This window comes from Hyla sarda, chromosome 7 (genome assembly GCF_029499605.1).
Source record: "Hyla sarda isolate aHylSar1 chromosome 7, aHylSar1.hap1, whole genome shotgun sequence".
NCBI classification, from domain to species: Eukaryota; Metazoa; Chordata; class Amphibia; order Anura; family Hylidae; genus Hyla; species Hyla sarda.
In genome coordinates, this window is record NC_079195.1 from 115,606,055 (window position 1) to 115,621,920 (window position 15,866).

The window sequence follows — 15,866 nt, forward strand, 5'->3', positions numbered from 1 at the left end:
GTTCAGAACAATGGCGCAGGGCTTAGGCGGCTCATTTATATTCAACGCATGTGAAGGAATTTGATCGAAAATAAAGGTCTCTATACCCAAGGAGAGTGTAGAGTTGGATAAACTATGCTAAACTATGCACTTCTTTGTGGGACACATTCAGATATGGGATTTGTATCTAGATGCTATTGTTGGTTGCTGGTAAGGCGTTCTTTAGTTTTTTTTTTTTTTGTGTGTTTTTTTTGTTAAAATAACACTGGTGTGAAGTGTAACCCTTCTCCCTCGAGACATTGTACCATTACCTCATTTCTATGGGGTTTTTTTTTGGTCTTTTTTTTCCTCTGTGGCTATTGGTAATTGGAGAGGGTTCGGAGAAAACTGCACATGCTCAGCAAATCTGAATATATTTGGGAATGTAACGTTTCCTGAAAATATTTTTGGCAAAGAACTTCTGCTTTCCTGAGATGCCGTCCAAGACCGTCCGAGCTGCGCGTTAGTTTGTAGATTTCATTTTTAGAAGTATTAGATGAATAAGGGGAAATTCTTAAATAAATACATAATAATAAAATAAAAAGAAGGACTTTAATAGGTAGATATTGTGTTTCAGTGGTCTCCGAATTGGGGACCTCCAGATGTTGCAAAACTACAACTCCCAGCATGCCCGGACAGCCAACGGCTGTCCGGGCATGCTGGGAGTTGTAGTTTTGCAACATCTGGAGGTCCACAATTTGAAGACCACAGCTGTAGATATATTTAGGTAATGTTGATACCCTTAGGTCCATATGCCCGGTTTGAAATGGTCTCCTGAACGTATGCCGCAGACATTTGAAGCTCTGTGCCTATACTTTTTTTTAAGTCTATTATTTACTATCATGACTGTTCAAAGGCAGCATTTGTACTATGTATACTGACCAACAAGTGAAATTTGTTATTTCTAGTCAAATGTATGTTTCTGATAAGTAAATTCATCACAGTGGTTCAGTGGTTGGCCCTGTTGCCTTGCAGCGCTGGGGTCCTGGGTTAAAATCCCACCAAGGACATCATCGGCAAAGAGTTTGTATGTTCTCTCTGTGTTTGTATGGGTTTTTGCCAGGTCCTCCGGTTTCCTTCCACACTTCAAAACATACTGATAGGTTTAGATTGTGAGCCCCAATGGGGACAGGGAACCATTTGAATGTACAGTGCTGTGGAATCTGTGTGCGTTATGTAAAGAAAGAATTAATAATAATAATCATTATTATAATTAATTATTATTATTATTATTATTATTATATGTTGTGTATGAGAAATGAAAAAAAGTGTTGAGTAAACCTGACTTAGATTACTATGTTTCCTGGGGATATGCAATATAAATAGTATGTGTAGTAGATGTCAATGGTGCATTGTTCAAAGTAAATCTCATTCACTAGTTGATTGTGCACTTTAAACTCGTACAATGCATATTTACATACACTTGTATATCAATATATATGTATATATATTTATACACATACACAGTGTATATGAGAATTGAAAAAAGTGTTGAGCAAACCTGCCTTAGATTACTATGGAACAGAGCCGGCTCTGCCTATAGGCAAAATAGGCAACCGCCTAGAGTGGCTTATTGATGAGGGCGCCTCTCTGTCTGCCGCAAGAAAGTAAGATAAACAACATCCGAGCCACTCGCTCAGCCAGTAGCATGAGGAGGAGGTTTGCTACAGTGTTTCACCCCAGTAGTAAGCTAATTACATGAGGAGAGGGCTTGCTATAGCGTGTCACCCCAGAAGTAAGGTGGGGCAGGTCAATGGGGGGAGTCAAGGGGGCAGCAGAATTAACTTTTGCCTACGGTGGTGAAAAACCTTGCACTAGCCCTGCCTAGGAATATGCAATCATAAAGGACATCTGCAGTGTGATTAACACGTATCCCCTATCCACAGGATAGGGGATAAGTGTTTGATCGCGCGCGGGGGGGGGGGTGTCCGACCACTGGGACCCCCTGTGATCTCCTGTACGGGTCCGTGGCTGTCCCCTGCAGGTGGCGTGCCGGCCGCAGCATGACGTTGCAGCTGGCACGCCCTCCTCCATACATCTCTATGGGAGAGGCGGGGAGGCAGTGTTCGTGCCTCCCCGTCTCCCCCATAGAACTTTATGGGGACGGGGAGGAGACGGGGCGTCACCGTCGACCTCTAGGTCGACGCTACGCGCCTTAGTGCTCACCATGAGTGCTAATGGCGGCGCCCCGTTAGGGAGATCGCGGGGGTCCCAGCGGTTGGACCCCCCGCAATCAAACACTTATCCCCTATCCTGTGGATAGGGGATAAGTGTAATGCCGCTGCAGTTATCCTTTAACCCCTTAAGGACCCAGGACTTACTAGAATGTCCTGGCACCCTGGGCTTTAAGGACCCAGGACGTACTAGTACGTCCTGGTCTTTCTCCGGTCTCTGCCGTGCCCCGGGCAGAGATCGGAAGCGGATGCCTGCTGAAATGCTTCAGCAGGCATCCAGGGCAAACAGCGTGAAACACCTGTGGGGTATTAAGGCTCACTTAATTCCTTATTACGTTCCTCAAGGGGTCTAGTTTTCAAAATGGTATGGCATGTGTTTTTTTTTTTTTTGCTGTTCTGGCACCATAGGCGCTTCCTAAATGCAACATGCCCCCCAAAAACCATTTCTGAAAAAAGTACTCTCCAAAATCCCATTGTCACCCCTTTGCTTCTGAGCCCTCTACTGCGCCCGCCGAACACTTTACATAGACATATGAGGTATGTGCTTACTCGAGAGAAATTGGGCTACAAACACAAGTATAAAATTGCTGGAAAATTGCTGCTGAACTTTGAAGCCCTCTGGTGTCTTCCAAAAGTAAAAACACGTCAATTTTATGATGCAAACATAAAGTAGACATATTGTATATGTGAATAAAATAAAATAAATATTTGGAATATCCATTTTCCTTACAAGCAGAGAGCTTCAAAGTTAGAAAATTGCTAAATTTTCATTTTTTTCATCAAATTTTGGGATTTTTCACCAAGAAAGGATGCAAGTTACCACAAAATTTTACCACTATGTTAAAGTAGAATATGTCACGAAAAAACAATCTTGGAATCAGAATGATAACTAAAAGCATTCCAGAGTTATTAATGTTTAAAGTGACAGTGGTCAGATGTTCAAAAAATGGCCAGGTCCTAAGGTATAAAATGGCTGGGTCCTTAAGGGGTTAATAGTATGAGTAGTAAATGTCAATGGTGCATTGTTTAAAGTAAATCTCGTTCACTAGTGGTTCCTACTGGAGTTACTACAACTACCACAACCACTAGTATTACTAATAGAAATGTTCAGTTGATCGCGCACTTTAAAGTCGTACAATGCATATTTACATACACTTGTATATCAATATATATATATATATATATATATATATATATATATATATATACACTGTATTTGAGAATTTAAAAAAGTGTTCAGTAAAACTTCCTTAGATTACTATGGAACATAGCCGGCTCTGCCTATAGGCAAAATAGGCAGCCGCCTAGAGTGCCCTCTTGATGGGGGCGCCTCTCTACCTGCCGTAAGAAAGTAAGACAACCAACATCTGAACCACTCGCTCAGTCAGTAGCATGAGGAGGAGGTTTGTTACAGTGTGTCACCCCAGTGGTAAGGTGGGGCATGTCAAAGGGCAGGTCAATGCGTGGAGTCAAAGGGGCAGCAAAATTCACTTTTGCCTAGGATGGTGAAAAACCTTGCAGCAGCCCTGCCTAGGAATATGCAATACTAAAATAGTATGTGTAGTAGATGTCAATGGTGCATTGTTTATAGTAAATCTCGTTCACTAGTACTTCCTACTGGTGTTGCTACAACTATCTCAACCACCAGTATTACTAATAGAAATGTGCATTTTGAGGTTACAAAGTCATAGATATCAAACTTTAAACTTATACAATGCAGTCTTTTTTCTTCCGACAAAGATTTTCCTATGATGACATCATCGTATACTTTAAATATGAAACAAAACTGGCAGACATATGAGTTATGATTTCCAAACACAGATGAAGATTATTTCAGCAGAATCATCATTTTAAAGGGTATTCCAGGCAAAACCTTTTATATATATAATCAACTGGCCCCGGAAAGTTAAACAGATTTGTAAATTACTTCTATTAAAAAATCTTAATCCTTCCAATAGTTATTAGCTTCTGAAGTTTTCTGTCTAACTGCTCAATGATGATGTCACGTCCCGGGAGCTGTGCATGATGGGAGAATTTCCCCATAGGAAATTGTTGGATAGCCCATACCATTACCATCTGGGCTACCCGTCACTGGAATAACCTTGGCCACAATAATCTAGCTAGATAAGTGACCTTATATCCATGGTCCATTGTCTAGGTGTTTCTCACTGTGATACTATCTTAGGCTGTCCATCCCTATCCTATAGCTAGTTAGGGTTCCCCAGTGAGACAGAGAGCCCCTTCCCTAACTTGTCCTAGGCCAGTATTTACTAAGGACAGCTTAGGCCTAGGTTCCGGAGCTGGGCCGCCCTTATAAGGACGTCAACTCCGCCTAGCGGCAGGAGTAGCCTAGGGCTATTATAGGGCGAGTCGCAGGTAGTGGCCACACGCACCAATTGGCCTTATATATCTATCCTGTAGGTCCCTACCCCCCTTTTCTGCTACCTTTACCCCACCTTTAGGTAGGAAACATATACTTATCTCTGACTGGTATACACCCTGTGCTTTTGTATACTTCATCTGTAAGACTGCATTGAGACCATTTATCAGGGTTGTTTTGCAGCAACAACAATATATATTTTTTTCTTTTTGAGTTTGGCCAGTGGATCACAATTGGATCCTTTTTAAGTGAACTATATATTAAAAGTTACATTTTAGTGTTTGGATAGGGGATAAGATGTCTAGGGGTGGAGTACCCCTTTAAATGCGCTGCCAAATAATATAGTCTAAAATCTGAAACAGCTAGTCCTCCATTTTTGACTCCTCTACTCAGGTGACCTAATTTCATTCTTGTTTTTTTCCCTTTCCAGACTAGTTCTCTTTCCATGGCTTCAATTTCCTCAAAAATTTGTTCTCCTAACCATACCGGGCTATTTGTCAACACAAACAGAATCTGGGGCAGGATTGTCATCTTTAATAGGCTAATCCTATCTGCCATACTAAGTGGTAAACCTATCCAGACCTTTATTTTTGCTTTTATCTTTTTCAAAATGGGCCAAACATTTAACTCTGGATATTTTATAAGTTGCTTCCAACATTTATACCCAGGTACTTAAACATTTCTCCTTCTCCTATTATATTGAGTCTCCCATGGGATATTTGTTTTTCTAATGGCATCAATACAGTTTTATTCCAGTTTATATTCTATCCCAATTTATTCCCGAATTCCTCTATTTCCTCTATAATCCCCTCTAATGTCTGTTGCGTATTCCGAATATAAAGCAAGATATCATCTGCAAAAAGTGACATTCTGTCCTCTGAATGTTGATCTTAAAGGGGTACTCCCCTGGAAAACATTTGTTTTTAGATCAACTGTTTCCAGAAAGTTAAACAGATTTGTAAATTACTTCTATTTAAAAATCTTAATCCTTCCAGTACTTATCAACTGCTATATGCTCCACAGGAAATTCCTTTCTTTTTGAATTTCCTTTTTTGTCTGACCACAGTGCTCTCTGCTGACACCTCTGTCCACTTTAGGAACTGTCTGGAGCAGGATATGTTTTCTATGGGGATTTGCTCCTACTCCAGACAGTTCCTAAAATGGACAGAGGTGTCAGCAGAGAGCACTGGGGTCAGACAGAAAGGATATTCAAAAAGAAAAGAACTCCCTCTGGAACATACAACAGCTGATAAGTACTGGAAGGGTTAATATTTTTAAATAGAAGTAATTTACAAATCTGTTTAACTTTCTGGCAACAGTTGATTTAAAAGCAAATGTTTTACAGGGGAGTCACCTTTAAGAACACCTATGACATTATATCTCACAATATAGACAGACATGTGTTACTCAAAGTTTATACTTAAATTACTTATATTTAATAGGATAATCAAGCAAATGTACATTCAGCAGTTTAAATAAAATAAACTTAAATCAGAAACTGAAAATCCAAGAGGAGACAAAATCATCAAAAAACACTAATAAACAATAATAAACAATTATATACATTGGGCCTCACAACAGTCGTCAGACCTTGAGGGAAAAACAATGGAAAAAGTTTAGAATATCAGTTTCTTTTCAAATCCTGTTTAGTAATTATGCACTTGTGGAGGGCAGTACATTCTATGATGGTGATATTAATAAACAAAATACACTAAACATGTTTTTGAGACCACTATAGTCTCTTTCATCAGTAGTGACAAGCAACAGCAGTGCCCCTCTCCTGCATTATACAATCAGAATACTGTATGCACTCTTTGACTTGACACGAACTATTGAGCACCAGGATAACAGACCTTAGAGTGCCTCTCTTGTATTATTTTTGTTTTCTATATTTGGACTATAGTGACATAAAAGCATGTTACTAAAGAGCTGGTTTTAATAGGATAGATGTTTTTTAACTATACCACTGAGAATAAAACATATTTTTCCTGTAAACTACCAGATTTTTATCACTTGTTTTTTCTCTGGACTTCTGGGGTCAAACTTAGTTGACTACCAAAGAATGGCCAATAGCAGTGGCCACTCTTTAGGGATCTGGCAATAAAAGTTTAACTAACTACCAAGTGCCCTATATAAATTATATATAGCAATCTTACATTAAAGGGCATATGTACTATAGTAGCGGACCATGCAGATGCTATAGGGCCCTTGGAGAGAGGGTCTTGCCCTGGTTGGTCCCATTCCTTTTACTGTTAGTAAGAAACTGCAGAACTCCTTTCTCCATGGAACTTCATTATCGGCAAATTAATGGTGGGGGCTACTGACCAATAGGTCATGGAAAGGGGAAGTAAACACCAGACTTTTGCGTCTCGATGGGGAAAAAATTATAAGAGTTCTATTTTGATATTTGCTATGTGGCCACCTTCTATGTACACCACTGCTTCCATTGAATGTTCTGCTACAGAAAAATAGCAGGAAAGCATGAACAATGAGTCATGACAGTCATGTCCTGTGGTTTTCATTGAGACCAGCCTTAAAATTTGCTATGGATAACTAGAACAATGAATGCCTTTTACTGATCATTATTTGTTAAGAAACACATACAATGTGTCATTTTAGTAACACCATTATAGTCAAAGCTACATGTCCCTGTGAAAATTAGACAATTTGACATACATATCATTTATATTTAATGAGTACATCTCATGATCTTGTTAAATTTTATAATCCTCCCAGTTCATTGCCCCCATCATAATAAACCACCCCCTACCTTTATTTTTATTATTTGTTATAAGCCATAAAGGGGAGAACTCTGCTACACACACCCCAGAGCAGTTCAGTTTGTGAGATGAGCTATGATTGGCTAAGGCTGCACCCCCCCCTCAGCATTTCCTGATTTTGGACTTCTGCCAGGCCAGTCCAAAGTCTGTGCAAAAGATGGGGGGGGGGGGGGAATGTGCTCCGGACAAGTATAGAGACACCTACTTCATTTTTTTAAACAAAGATTTTTTATTTACCATAAGTACAATAGCAAGAATTAGTTTTAATGAGAGTGCCCATTTAAGCTAAACATTTCTGCTGCCCATTTCTACTTCCCTTCATGATCTGACATTGAGACTCATGTGCCCTTTATGTGCCCTGCTTGCCTTGTAAGTTTACAATTGTTACCTGATGGCTTCATGTAGTCTTGTGATCATGTTATCATGTTTCTGTGTGAATACTTAACCTCTTAAGGACGCAGGGCGTATGGATACGCCCTGCATTTCGAGTCCTTAAGGACGCAGGGCGTCTCCATACGCCCGTGGGAATTCCGGTCCCCACCGCTAGCCGGTTGGGGACCGGAGCCGGATGCCTGCTGAAATCATTCAGCAGGCATCCCGGCATATCGCCCAGGGGGGTCATTATGCCCCCCCATGTTGGCGATGGCCGCAGATCGCTGGACAATTCAGTCCAGCGATCTGCGGCGATTCCGGGTCAATCGGGTCTCCAGGGTCTCTGACGGCCCCGAATAGCCAGAGCCTGCAGGGGTGAGGTGGCAATGGTGCCACCTCACGATCGCCATGATTCGTCAGCCGGATTACCGGCCGACCAATCAGGGCGCCAGCTGCGGGTGTCACTCCCGCACCTGCTCCGCCCCTCTTCCGGAGGACGTGAGCGGGTGCGGGAAGACGACCCTGGGTGCTGGGGACCCCGATCCCCGGCGTCCCTGTTGGGATCGGGGCCCCAGGAGCGACGGCGGCGGCGAGGGACTGTCCTGCGACGGAGCAGCAGCAGGAGGTGAGTGACAGCCTCCTGCTGTTGCTTAGCAACAGCTCCCAGCATGCAAAAAGGGCATGCTGGGAGCTGTAGTTATGCAACAGCAGGAGGCAGACCACCACAACTCCCAGCATTTCCTTATGGGCATGCTGGGACTTATGGTTTTGCAACAGCTGGAGGCACATTTTTTCTATGGAAAAGTGTACCTTCAGCTGTTGTATAACTACAACTCCCAGCTTGCACAAACAGCTAAAGTGCATGCTGGGAGTTGTAGTGGTGCATCTGCTGGTTGCATAACTACAACTCCCAGCATGCCCATTGGCTGTCGGTGAATGCTGAGAGTTGTAGTTTTGCAACAGCTGAAGGCACACTGGTTGTGAAACTCAGTGTTTCACGACCGGTGTGCCTCCAGCTATTGCAAACTACAACTCCCAGCAGTCACCTTACACCATGCACCGTACATGCTGGGAGTTGTAGTTTTGCAACAGCTGGAGGCACACTGGTTTTGAAACACTGAGTAAGGTCACAAACTAAGTGATACATAACCAGTGTGCCTACAGCTGTTGCAAAAACTAAAACTCTCAGCTTGTACAGTCTGTCAGCGCATGCTGGGAGTTGTAGTTTTGCAACAGCTGGATGTCCCCCCCTCCCCCATGTGATTGTACAGGGTACACTCACATGGGCGGAGGTTTATAGTAAGCATCGGGCTGCAAGTTTGAGCTGCGGCAAATTTTCTGCCGCAGCTCAAACTGCCAGCAAGAAACTACTGTGAACCCCCGCCCGTAAGACTGTACCCTAAAAACACTACACTACACTAACACAAAATAAAATAAAAAGTAAAAAACACTACATATACACATACCCCTACACAGCCCCCCTCCCCTCCCCAATAAAAATGAAAAACGCCTGGTACGCCACGGTTTCCAAAACGGAGCCTCCAGCTGTTGCAAAACAACTACTCCCAGTATTGCCAGATAGCCACTGACTGTCCAGGCATGCTGGGAGTTTTACAACAGCTGGAGGCACCCTGTTTGGGAATCACTGGCGTAGAATTCCCCTATGTCCACCCCTATGCAAGTCCCTAATTAAGGCCTCAAATGCGCATGGCGCTCTCACTTTGGAGCCCTGTCGTATTTCAAGGCAACAGTTTAGGGTCACATATGGGGTATCGCCGTACTCGGGAGAAATTGTGTTACAAATTTTGGGGGGGGGGGGTATTTTCTGCTTTTACCCTTTTTAAAAATGTAAATTTTTTGGGAAAAGAAGCATTTTAGGTAAAAAAAAAAATTTTTTTTTTTACGTATGCAATAGTCGTGAAACGCCTGTGGGGTATTAAGGTTCACTTAACCCCTTGTTATGTTCCCCGAGGGGTCTAGTTTCCAAAATGGTATGCCAAGTCGGGAATCACCTGTGGGGTGTTAAGGTTCACTTTACCCCTTGTTATGTTCCCCGAGGGGTCTAGTTTCCAAAATGGTATGCCATGTGTTTTTTTTTTGCTGTTCTGGCACCATAGGGGCTTCCTAAAGGTGACATGCCCCCCAAAAAACATTTGTTGCTCCTTCCCTTCTGAGCCTTCTACTGCGCCCGCCGAACAATTAACATAGACATATGAGGTATGTCCTTACTCGAGAAAATTGGGTTTCAAATACAAGTACACATTTTCTCCTTTTTACCCCTTGCAAAAATTCAAAAATTGGGTCTACAAGAACATGCGAGTGTAAAAAATGAAGATTGTGAATTTTCTCCTTCACTTTGCTGCTATTCCTGTGAAACCCCTAAAGGGTTAAAACGCTAACTGAATGTCATTTTGAATACTTTGGGGGGTGTAGTTTTTATAATGGGGTAATTTATGGGGTATTTCTAATATGAAGACCCTTCAAATCCACTTCAAAGCTGAACTGGTCCCTGAAAAAAAGCGAGTTTCAAAATTTTGTGAAAAATTGGAAAATTGCTGCTGAACTTTGAAGCCCTCTGATGTCTTCCAAAATTAAAAACTCATCAATTTTATGATGCAAACATAAAGTAGACATATTGTATATGTAAATAAAAAAAAAATTATTTGGAATATCCATTTTCCTTACAAGCAGAGAGCTTCAAAGTTAGAAAAATGCAAAATTTTCAAATTTTTCATCAAATTTTGGGACTTTTCACCAAGAATGGATGCAAGATACCACAAAATGTTACCACTATGTTAAAGTAGAATATGTCACGAAAAAGTCCTTAAGGTGAAAAAGGGCTCAGTCCTTAAGGGGTTAAAGAAACACTCTGGAATTTTTTTCTTCTTCTTTTTTTACGTACCCTGCTAGTTGGCCAGGAATTTTCTAGTAGTTATTAGTTTCATCCCAGCTCAGTTACATCCAACCCTTTTATTATCAGCAGCTGTGTTATGTGATTCTAGTCTGACCTCCAGTCCAATGCTTTCTCTTATATGTAGACAGGAGTTCAGGCTCTAATAAATGACTGATTTCCTATAAAACACCGGATTATATCAACATGTAACAAATGCCTCCTATCAATTCTCAGACACCTACTATACCCACTAAGCTCCACCTTCTTTGTTTTTCTGTATGTTCCCCATTTATAGAGCACTTCTAAAGACATCATTTTTGCATTATATAAGGTAGAAGGAGTGCAGTTATAGATTAGATGAGTCCAGGGTTGCAACCAGAAATTTTACTTTGGCGGGGTAGAGGTCCAGGGTTAAAGGGGTACTCTGCCCCTAGGCAATAAGATTTCTGACTGTGGGGGTCCTGCCGCTGGGGACCCCTGCAATCTATCCTACTGCACCTCCGTACATCAGCAGCCTAGAGCTATATTTTCTCTGTTGCTGATGACGTGCGATACCGGGGGTATTGTGATGTCGCGGCCCCGCCCCCTCTTGATATCACACCCCACTCCCTCAATTAAAGTCTATGGGAAGGGGATTGGCAGCCATCACACCCCCTCCCATAGGTTTGTATTGAAGGGGCGGGGAGTGATGTCACAAGGGGCTGGGGCCGTGACATCACGATCCCTGTCCCCTGTATTGTCCGTACCCCTTTAAAGAGGCACTGTCATTATGAAAAACTTTTCATATTTTGTAGTACTACTGATAAGATGGCTTTTTTAAATATACATTTTTTTTCAATTTTACTAAAAAATAAAAAATGAAAATTACCACTGCACCACTGCAGCCTTCTGCTGTTTCTAAACTACAACTCCCATAATGGGAGTTGTAGTTTTGAAACAGCTAGGGGTACAATCTTTGTAAAACTCTGTTTTGGAGCTGTGTATTCTCCAGCTGTGTGCCTCCAGCCCTTGCAAAACTGCAGACAAAGGATGTGTGGGCATGCTGGGAGTTGAAGTTTTGCAACAGCTAAAGACAACGCTGCTCTAACTCCTAGCATGCTTGAACAGCCAAAGCTTTCTCCGACTCCTGAATGGCAAAGAAGCTGATAAAAAAACTTCAGGAGTCTGTGAAAGCTGAATTACACAGCTATGTTAATTAGCCTCCAGCTTTACTAGATACAGATAGAAAATGTGTACATAAAAACTACCGTGCAGTGATTTGCAGACTGCCAGGCTGCTCCCAGACTTAGAGCAGATGAGTCATCACAGTGAGGGAGAGAGATGGACACGCCCCCTCCACAAGGCAAGAAGACAAAGCAAGTGAGTGGGATATACATGCTATTTGTTAGGGATATATAGGTCCTAGACACATAAAAATTACATGTACATGATCAGGATAAGGAACTGGGTAACATATCACTTTTTTTGGCAATATGACAGGTACGCTTTAACTTATCAGTGCCCCCAGTTAAGACCAGCCCTCTATCAACTCTAGACTAAAGGCAGGCATACACTTTCAATAGCTGTCAAGCTACAGCTATTTCTCCTGCTCTCCCCATGCATATGTACACACAGGGGTATTCATGCTTCCTCTATGTAGGGGGGAGGGATAAACCACTGCCAGACTACTCTGGTGGCAACTTATTTCTCCCAGAAGAATCGATTCAGGCAGTGAAAATAAAACATGCTCGACCCTTCTCTCCACTGACATTAGTTTGGGATGTTGTCCAGACTCAGTGAACCAATTGGTGCAACACCAGATGCATCCATTCAATGATTAGCTACAATTATATAATTCCCTTGACTCACGCTCTCTGTATCCACTGTGTACTGAGTGTAGTACAGTAAGACCCTATGTCCAAAGGTGATAGGTACCAGGCTCCCTTCAACAGATGTCTGAGACTGAACAGTGTAATTAAATACCAGGCAGGTGTATGTGGCTTTTACACAACAGGGTCACAGGTGACAGGGTGGCCAATTCAATTGTCTATTATTAATAGAATTTTGAATGGCAAGGTTTTTTTTCTCCAAAGGTTTTATCAAGGTTTTATCTTTTAGGGTGCAGCACAGGTAGACCCAAACTTAAAGGGGTACTACGCCCCTAGACATCTTATCCACTATCCAAAGGATAGGGGATAAGATGTAAGATGCCCGGGATCCCCGCTGCGGCACCCCGCTATCATTACAGCACAGAGCGAGTTCACTCTGTGCGTAATGACGGGCGATACAGGGGATGGAGCAGCGTGATGTCATGGCTCCGCCCCTCATGACATCACGGCCCTTCCCCTTAATGCAAGTCTATGGCAGGGGGCGTGATGACCGCCACGCCCCCTCCCATAGACTTGTTTTGAAAGGGGCGGACCATGACATCACAAGGGGCGGAGCCGTGACATAACGATGCTCCGGCCCCTGTATGCTGTAATGATAGCGCAGTGCCGCAGCGGAGATCCCGGGGCTCCCCAGCAGCAGGACCGCGGCTATCTGACATGTTATCCCCTATTCTTTGGATAGGGGATAAGATGTCTAGGGGCGTAGTACCCCTTTAATGGTTATGTTGCCAGAATAGATAGGGGGCATTTATCAAACCTGTATAATCAAGGTCAGATGTGAATTGTCATAAATGTTTCGCATAAGTCTCTTGGTTGCTTTTAAATTTGTGAAATTTTTCACCAATACACTTCCCACTAATGTTCTTCCTAGTGCCTCACTTTTAAGGGTGCATTCACACCATGTTTTGTACATACGGGTGCCAGATCCGGCGGGGGAAGGGGCAAACCGGGCGCTCCCGTACCCCGGCCGGATCAGCCCATATGTGTATATGTCATATATATATATATATATATATATAGTGACCCCCCAACCTACTATGGCCCCGACATACGATCATTTCAACATGCGAGATGTCCTCTCAGAGGCCATCGCATGTTGAAGGCAGAGCTGACTGCTTCAGCTGCCGCCGGATAGCCGTTTACAGTGACCCGTGTGCTCCTGTGATGGTCTGCTACCTGTCCTCGGGGCTCCGGAGCGTCATTTTTTGTGATCCTCTCCATCGCCGGCGCTCTCCATCGTCGTCATCACGTTGCCGCGCATGCCGTCCCGTCATGCAATAGGAGCGGCGTGCGTTGTGACGTGATGGCGCCGATGTGAGAGCGACGATCCTGGGCAGCAGAGACGTTCCGGAGCATCGGGGGCATCCAGGGCAGCGGTGACAAGCGGTGGCGGTCCGGAGCGGCGAGGACAGGTGAGTACAACTTCCTGTTCTTTACATTGCACGAATCCCTCAACAAACGATGGTTCATTTGGAACGGATTACTTGTAAAGTGATATGCCTGTGCTCGGGAGCCATTGGCTGGCACAATGACACAATGATGTGGGGCTGGTATACAATAATTTCCAGGGCTGGTTTTTACCCCCGGTCCGGCCCTGGCACTTTAGAAAGTGAGTCTGCAGCTGGCCGACCTGGGTCTAAGAGGGACGTCGCACAAGTGACATACCTCCACAGACCCGCGCAGGCCACAGCCGGAGAAGCGCTGCACAGGCTAGTTAAGTGTGTATATGTGTGTGTCTCTGTGTGTGTCTGTGTGTTGGGGGGGGGCTATGCTACCTAATGTGGGGAAACTGATACCTAAAGTATGGAATCTATGCTATCAAATGTGGGGAAACTGCTACCTAATGTGGGGAATCTATGCTTCCTAATGTTGGCAAACTATGTTACCTAATGTGGGGAAACTGTGCTACCTACTGTGGGCAATTTATGCTACCTAATGTTGGGAAACTATGCTACCTAATGTGGGGAAACTATGCTACCTAATGGGGGGAATCTATGCTACCTAATTTTGGGAAACTATGCTACCTAATGTGGGAAAACGATGCTACCTAATGTGATGAAACTGCTACCTAATGTGGGGAAACTATGCTACCTAATGTGGGGAAACTATGCTAATTAATGTGACATATAGGGGGGCCCAGGTACATTCTTTGCACAGGGACCCTCTGCTGTCTGTGTCCGCCCATTCGCTAGAGTAGAACAAGGAGAAGGCTCATCCTGGATAACTCAGAGTTCATCACCTGAAGTTGCAGAGACAAAATGGAGACAGGTAGACAGCTTGTCACAGCTTTTCTTTGACTTTCTCCTTAGGCTGGTGTTGCTGATACTAGATCTTTATGTATGTATTAAAAGACTTAAATTATCCCATTAGAATCCTATATACGCAGCTGTCTGCTGCTTCTCTAGCAAATTAATCCTTTACAAGCAGCTGTGTCTTCTAGGTGGACAACATAATACACATGGATATCGTCTTACTTGGCTGATAGAATTAAAATATTTTGTGTGAACTATTATACGTAACTCTTCCATAATATTCTATGGACCAGCCACTCAACAAAGCAGCAAAAAGGCGAATTAATCTGCCAGAGTCTTAAAAAATGAGTCCCATGTATATGTCCTGAATTCTTTCCCACACACCAAAGGCAAATTTTACATGCTAGGCCTAGTTGCAGTGGTTCAGCAGCATGCTAATTTTTTGCATTAAATTTAACCCTACAAACAGGAGAATACGGTATTCATCAAATTGATTTTTACAGACTAAATGCACAACTTATGTGCAATGTCTTCTATTGTTTTAGATGTTCTCTTTTTTCATTTTCTACATGTGTCAAATATTGACCATGGCTGTCTTTTAGCCGTAACTCCTCTTTGCAAAGTTCGTTGCTTAGATATATTAGGTTTCTCACTTTTTCCATCATCCTCCCCACGTTCTCACCACAAATTCTCAATCCAGGTGCCATAAAAGTGTTAATTGCCTCCAGTAAGTAATGGTACCTCTTTAGTGTCTGAACCACACAATTTAAAAACTACTTAACCCCTTGGGGACCGAGCCCATTTTGACCCTAAGGACCAGAGCATTTTTTGCAATTCTGACCACTGTCACTTTAAAGGGGTATTCCAGGCAAAAACTTTTTTTTATATATCAACTGGCTCCAGAAAGTTAAACAGATTTGTAAATTGCTTCTATTAAAAAATCTTAATCCTTCCAATAGTTATTAGCTTCTGAAGTTTTCTGTCTAACTGCTCAATGATGATGTCATGTCCCGGGAGCTGTGCATGATGGGAGAATATCCCCATAGGAATTGCATAGCTCCTGGGCCGTGAGTCATCAGAAAGCAGTTAGACAGAAAAAAACAACTCAACTTCAGAAGCTAATAACTAT

At 42.9% G+C, this 15,866-nt stretch overlaps 1 protein-coding gene across 4 annotated transcripts in view; it reads left to right on the top strand.

Moving 5' to 3' along the window:
• PALD1 (phosphatase domain containing paladin 1) overlaps positions 1–15,866 on the top strand; it is a 323,546-nt gene that overhangs the window by 23,615 nt on the left and 284,065 nt on the right. The window lies entirely within an intron of this gene.